Here is a 6,056-nt window from a genome sequence, read left to right on the forward strand (position 1 = left end):
GAAGTGATTTGTTCACTCCCGTTCACTGAAAAGATTTGTTCTTTTTGAACGGATCGTTCACTCACCAGCCAACACTAGTTGTCATATGCAGGTGCCACCGGAAAAACTTGTTTGCACCCGTTTGAAAATCCTTTATTTGATATGACTCAAGAATTGTCTCTGTGCAACGGTGTGGTGTTTCTTAACAACTGAATTGAAAATGAGTCCACGGGAACACTGCAACGGCCGCAGAATTTTTGCAAGAACAATTCATTTTAGGATGAACTATTGATACAAATATTTTCATTTAATTGAAGGCAATGGCGTTAACCACTCGACCAGAGCCTGCTCGGAAACAAAAGCAGATTTGGTCATATTGATAGGGTATCCATCCAAACATGTTCGGTGTTCAAAGTTTCAAGGGATAGTCCGAAGCAACCCTTTCCACAGTAGTCATCATGACAGGCGACCACCTGGTGGCGTCAGTGTGCCGAGCGCCGTTGGACGATCAGGCGAAGAAGATTTGAATTGACGGATGTGACGTCAGGGCTTTAGGTAAATTGAAGACAGGTGTGCTCTAGGGGAGTTATCATATGCAGGTGCCACCGAGCGCGTGGCAGCGGTTGGTTTCTCAGGTAAGCTAGCATGCTAGCAAATGTTTGTCGTCTCCTGCCGTTTTTCACGACGGACGCCGTGTTTGTTGCACGATTTTCGCGCTCAAGGGGAGTTCTCAAATGCAGGCGCCACCGAGCGCGTGGCATTTTCTCAGGTAAGGGAGCAAACGTTTTTCGTTTCTTGCCGTCTCTCGCGACGGACGCCATGTTTGTTTGTTGGAGGATTTTCACACGGCGACTGTAGGCGTCAAAGTTAACTGGAGACCGCAAGGAGAGTTTTCAAATAGGCCCCAAAATGTGTGCTTTGTTGCGTTTTCTCACAAACCTTTTTTTTTTTATTTTTTTTATTTTGTTTGTCGCAGGATTGTCGTACACTCGTGACTCGGCAACGTCACGTCCACCGCGACGGTGGGCCTGGAGGTAAATTGTCGGCCGCAGGCAATTTAGCCCGTGAGCAAATGTTTGCAGTTTCTGACGATGTTTTGGTGGTATTTTAAATGTCTTTCGCGTTTTGTTTTGTTTTTTAATGCTGGCCAGCATTTTTTCATTCGTTTGTTTGTAGAAAGTTCGTAAATGACGCCGCCGATAAGGGCGTGTTTCTCACTATAGGAAATGTTAGTTTGACTCTAGTCTACTAAACCATTTTTTCTTTTATATTATGCGTGTGCCATTTCCGTGTCATGCAAACTGGTGAATGTAACGAATATGTTACGTCATGTCCAAATCGGACCAAATCCATTCAAAGATGGCGCCCGCCCGCTCTTGTTCTGTTACGCGATAAACATTTGCGCGGGTTATTTTCTCCCGTTTTGGACGCCGCCAACCTGGATCATCTGTCCAATGTGAGGTGAGTTGTAGATGATGAATTTAAAATATGAATTATAATCTTGAATAATTCTCATAATTTACTACAGTGTACTGATTATATATTTTTTCAAATGTAAAACTACTTAGAATGTATAAAATTAAAATATTAACTATAATTTTGATAAATTATAATAAATTACTACAATATAATAATTTTTTTTCAACTTTAAAACTCCTAGTATGTATAATTGTTGGTAAAAAAATCATGCCATTGGCACGCTACTCAATGTCTATTTTTGTGACAATAATTTGCTTGTCTTTTGTAGCACTAAAAAACGCCGCCCAGCCAGCGTCCTTCTATACAAAGCAAGCAGGAGGCTCTTGAGGAGCTATTTCAGTGATGCTGAGGACACTGAGGAAGAGTCGTCCTAGATCAGGTGAAAACCTGTTTTTGTCAAGTTTCAGCTTCCCAACACACAATGGTTGTCGGGTTTTAGCTTCCCAGCACACAATTAAAGGCGGTCTGTGTTTTTGTAGGCTGCAAGAGGAGCCGAATGGGAAAAGTATAATTCCATATGAAATGGAGCAATGGCCTATCCAAAGGAGCAATGGCCTATCCAAAGGAGCAATGGCCTATCCAAAGGAGCAATGGCCTATCCAAAGGAGCGATGGCCTATCCAAAGGAGCGATGGCCTATCCAACGGAGCGATGGCCTATCCAACGGAGCGATGGCCTATCCAACGGAGCGATGGCCTATCCAACGGAGCGATGGCCTATCCAACGGAGCGATGGCCTATCCAACGGAGCGATGGCCTATCCAACGGAGCGATGGCCTATCCAACGGAGCGATGGCCTATCCAACGGAGCGATGGCCTAGCCAACGGAGCGATGGCCTAGCCAACGGAGCAATGGCCTAGCCAACGGAGCAATGGCCTAGCCAACGGAGCAATGGCCTAGCCAACGGAGCAATGGCCTAGCCAAAGGAGCAATGCTCTCTCCAAAAGAGCAATGGCCCTATCCAAAAGAGCAATGGCCCTATCCAAAAGAGCAATGCCATATCCAAAAGAGCAATGCTATATCAAGTCAAGAATCAAGCAGCACGCTGCAAAAGTCAACATGTGTGGATCATGTGCCCAGGAGGGGGCAGTGTGGTTGCCTTTGGTTATGGGTGCACGACGGAAAGGTTGCAGGTGTGGACAGTGTTTGGGGGTCTGACGGTTGGTCTTGCTTAAGAGGTTGTGGCTTATCTGGATCCAGCGGTGTCTTGTGCTTGGTTGCCATTGACGGCTCACTTGGGGGGAGGACGTGGTGACTTGGATGGAGACAAAACTGAACTTTGACGCGGAGCCCAATGTCCAAGCTTGCCACATGACATGTACCATTTTGTGTCTTTTTCTAACATGCCACTGTCGTGCTCGCTGCGTTCTTTGTTCTCCCCCATCGGTGTAGGGCGGCGTTGGAGCGAGCTGATCCCGAATGTCCAATTTTGCAATTTGACTTGTACCATTTTGTCTTTTTCTAACCTGCCACTGTTGCACTTCATCTAACCCTAACCTACCACCACTGTGGTACTTGCGTTCTTTGTTCTCCCCTAGGTGTAGGACAGCATTGGAGCGAGACGGTAACATTGTCTTTTTCTAACCTACCACTGTCGTGCTTGATCTAAGCTGTGTCCTTTGTTCTCTAGGTGTAGGGGGCGGTGTTTGGGCGAGCCGGTCCACGAGGAAGACGTAATGATGCGAGCAGCGCCCAACTCATTGCATGTTCTGCCATTTGCAGGCCGGACGCAAAAGGGGGGTGGGGGGCGCACGGCCCGATCCGACCGGGCGACGGTCACCAATAGTAGCTAGCCGCTGTGATCAAGTAAGCAAGTGACCGACAACTTGGGGTGCTCTTTGAGTTTCTAACATTTGTTTCTGTTTCTGCAGATGGCGACCGGGATGTGACACGATCTGATCAGAGGTGAACGGACCGCTGTAGCATCGCTCTGAAGTCACCGACTTCTGAGGGAGACCCGCTTCCCTGGAGGCGTCGACCTGCGCAGCTTCAGCATGTGAAATGGATTTTTTTCTTTTCTTTTTAGTTCACACCGGCGGTGTCCAAATGTCTGTTTGAGGGCTGCATACTGAATCAAATTGAGAATTCTTTGACACAAATTCATTCAATCAATCACAAAATGTTGCCATTCATATTTTGTGCTACAAAGCAGTGTTGCGTTCATTCATGTGGTGTGTTGATCAAGTTGGCCCGAGGCTACCATTTGGACACCAATGGTGACGTGTGTGTAGGGCTGCACCTGGATTGGAAAACCGTCATATGGTGGTGTAGGTCGTTGATTTTTTTTCTATTCATGTGGCAAATGAAACATGTTTTCTGGCCTCCTAACTATTTGTAATGAGTTTAGAAGATAACAAGTCATTGATGCAAGTTAAAGTTAACTGGTCTAAGTGATGTCATTGGGACCAAATAGTTCCTCTCCATCCTAGAATTTTGCACAACTTTGCTCAATGCTGTGGTCTGGCCCAATACTGCCATATCGTTGGTATTCCAAAATGTTGTGCAGCCCTCATTGAGTGCCAAACGCGCAGCGACGGCAAGCGCAAGCGACTGCAAGCGCAAGCGACCGCGCAGCGACGGCAAGCGCAAGCGACCGCGCAGCGACGGCAAGCGCAAGCGACCGCGCAGCGACGGCAAGCGCAAGCGACCGCGCAGCGACGGCAAGCGCAAGCGACCGCGCAGCGACGGCAAGCGCAAGCGACCGCGCAGCGACGGCAAGCGCAAGCGACCGCGCAGCGACGGCAAGCGCAAGCGACCGCGCAAGCGACGGCAAGCGCAAGCGACCGCGCAAGCGACGGCAAGCGCAAGCGACCGCGCAAGCGACGGCAAGCGCAAGCGACCGCGCAAGCGACGGCAAGCGCAAGCGACCGCGCAAGCGACGGCAAGCGCAAGCGACCGCGCAAGCGACGGCAAGCGCAAGCGACCGCGCAAGCGGCGGCAAGCGCAAGCGACCGCGCAAGCGGCGGCGCAAGCGACGGCAAGTGCAAGCGACGGCCGGCGCAGCGAGACTTTTGTGCTTGTCTTGCAAGGTGGAAGAGACGATGTATGAAACGAAGAGCCGGTGGACGGAGGCCACCAGACCCGCGATTGGTGAGCGGGGTGCAAAGGAAGGAATCACCCAAAGAAAGCAGTCGCCAAGTGTTGAAGAGGAGCCTGATGCATGGCTGGCCAAGGCTGGCCAGAGGTGGTGACATGGCAATCCAATATGCAACGCACTTGTTAGTTTTAATTTGATTTCCTTATTTGTCTGCCGTTCAGGGTTGCCGGGGCGGCGGATGGGACGAGCGCCAGCCTGCACCCAGAGGGACTGGGCTGCACCCACAAGACCAGGGAGGGGGCAGGTCATGAGTACGTTGACAGATGTGAGCCGCATGCAACTGAGTGCCGTTTGTCTTTTTGCACTTGTGCGAGGCGGAAGACGAGTCCAACACCGGCCGGAGCAGACCCGGACCTTGGCCCGTGACGAGCGGCCCACACGAGACTGATGGGTGCAGATGCAGCCAGCGTTTTGGGGTGAGTATGACTTTGTTTTTTTCTTTTGTGCTTTCCCTACCCCTGTCGGTTTGAATAGGGTAACTAGTAGCACGCACGGGCATTTGGGTTGCTGTGACCCTCTAGATACGAATCGGCAAAGTAGACACCCCCTCCCTGCCCCCCTCCCTCCCTCTCTCTCTCTCGCTCTCTTTCTCCAACGCGCCCGGCAGTACCTGCATGGCCTGGTGCACTCAGGGTGGAACGTGGCTATACCTTGCCCTTTGTGGAATACCAGGGTATAATGTCTGCCAGACTGGGTCCCAGTGTCGTCGACGGTGTCGAGGACAAGGAGATTCTCCGTGACACTCTCCGTGAGGTCACGTTTTCCTCTTTTGTTTCCACTCGGGGCCAAGCCAGCTCTACTCAGGGGGAACTGGCCGGCTGCGCTTAAGTGCGCACCAAAGCCTCTTCTCATCTCCTCTCTCTCTCTCTCTCTCTCGCTCTCTCTCCCTCCCTCCCTCCCTCCCTCCCTCCCTCCCTCCCTCCCTCCCTCCCTCCCTCCCTCCCTTTTTGTAAGGGGTTAAACATTTCATAACCCGGATCGCTCCAATGCGGGAGGGCCGTATGAGACATGCGCCAGCCCGTGCGTGCCGCTAGTTACCTGATTCAAACTTACCTTAGTCAAGGTTGGGGGGGGGGGTTGCTAGTGAAATTTTTCCCCTTGCAAAAACCACCACAATATGACTGCCTTTCAGGATTGCTGGGGCACTGGATCTGATGAGTGCCTCCACAGAGAGGGACTGGACAGGACCGCGAGACCAGAGGGTAATAATAAAAAACTTTATTTGTAGAGCACCTTTCATACAAGAAATGCAGCTCAAAGCACTTTACAACAAAGAAAGAAATTATAAGCATTGAATTCTTCATATAGGAACAGACATAAAAAGAAAACAAAACCATTCATGTGTACATACGCTATTAATAAAGGGAGCTTAAAATAGGAGCACGCTTTAATAGACAGGTAATGAGTACGTCCACAGAAGTGAACCGCATGCAACAGAGTGCCGTTTTTCTTTTTGCAGTGGCACGAGGCGGAGGATGAGTCCAAACGTCGAATACCGGCCG

At 50.2% G+C, this 6,056-nt stretch overlaps 1 long non-coding RNA gene across 5 annotated transcripts in view; it reads left to right on the top strand.

The window, feature by feature from the left end:
* LOC148399282 (uncharacterized) overlaps positions 1–6,056 on the top strand; it is a 7,503-nt gene continuing 1,447 nt past the window's right edge. Inside the window, exons 1-6 of one of the 5 annotated variants that reach the window (XR_015857943.1) lie at positions 1–1,440; positions 1,727–1,837; positions 1,938–3,263; positions 3,329–4,970; positions 5,687–5,756; positions 6,014–6,056. The exon at positions 6,014–6,056 is cut by the window's right edge and continues 1,447 nt beyond it. This is a non-coding gene — a long non-coding RNA (uncharacterized LOC148399282). Of the gene's footprint in view, positions 1,838–1,937; positions 3,264–3,328; positions 4,971–5,686; positions 5,757–6,013 lie in introns of all 5 variants that reach the window. The other 4 variants (XR_015857944.1, XR_015857945.1, XR_015857946.1 and 1 more) reach the window with 4 other exon arrangements.

The sequence above is a fragment of the Syngnathus floridae genome, chromosome 4 (genome assembly GCF_059516105.1).
Source record: "Syngnathus floridae isolate MCC-2025c chromosome 4, RoL_Sflo_1.0, whole genome shotgun sequence".
NCBI classification, from domain to species: Eukaryota; Metazoa; Chordata; class Actinopteri; order Syngnathiformes; family Syngnathidae; genus Syngnathus; species Syngnathus floridae.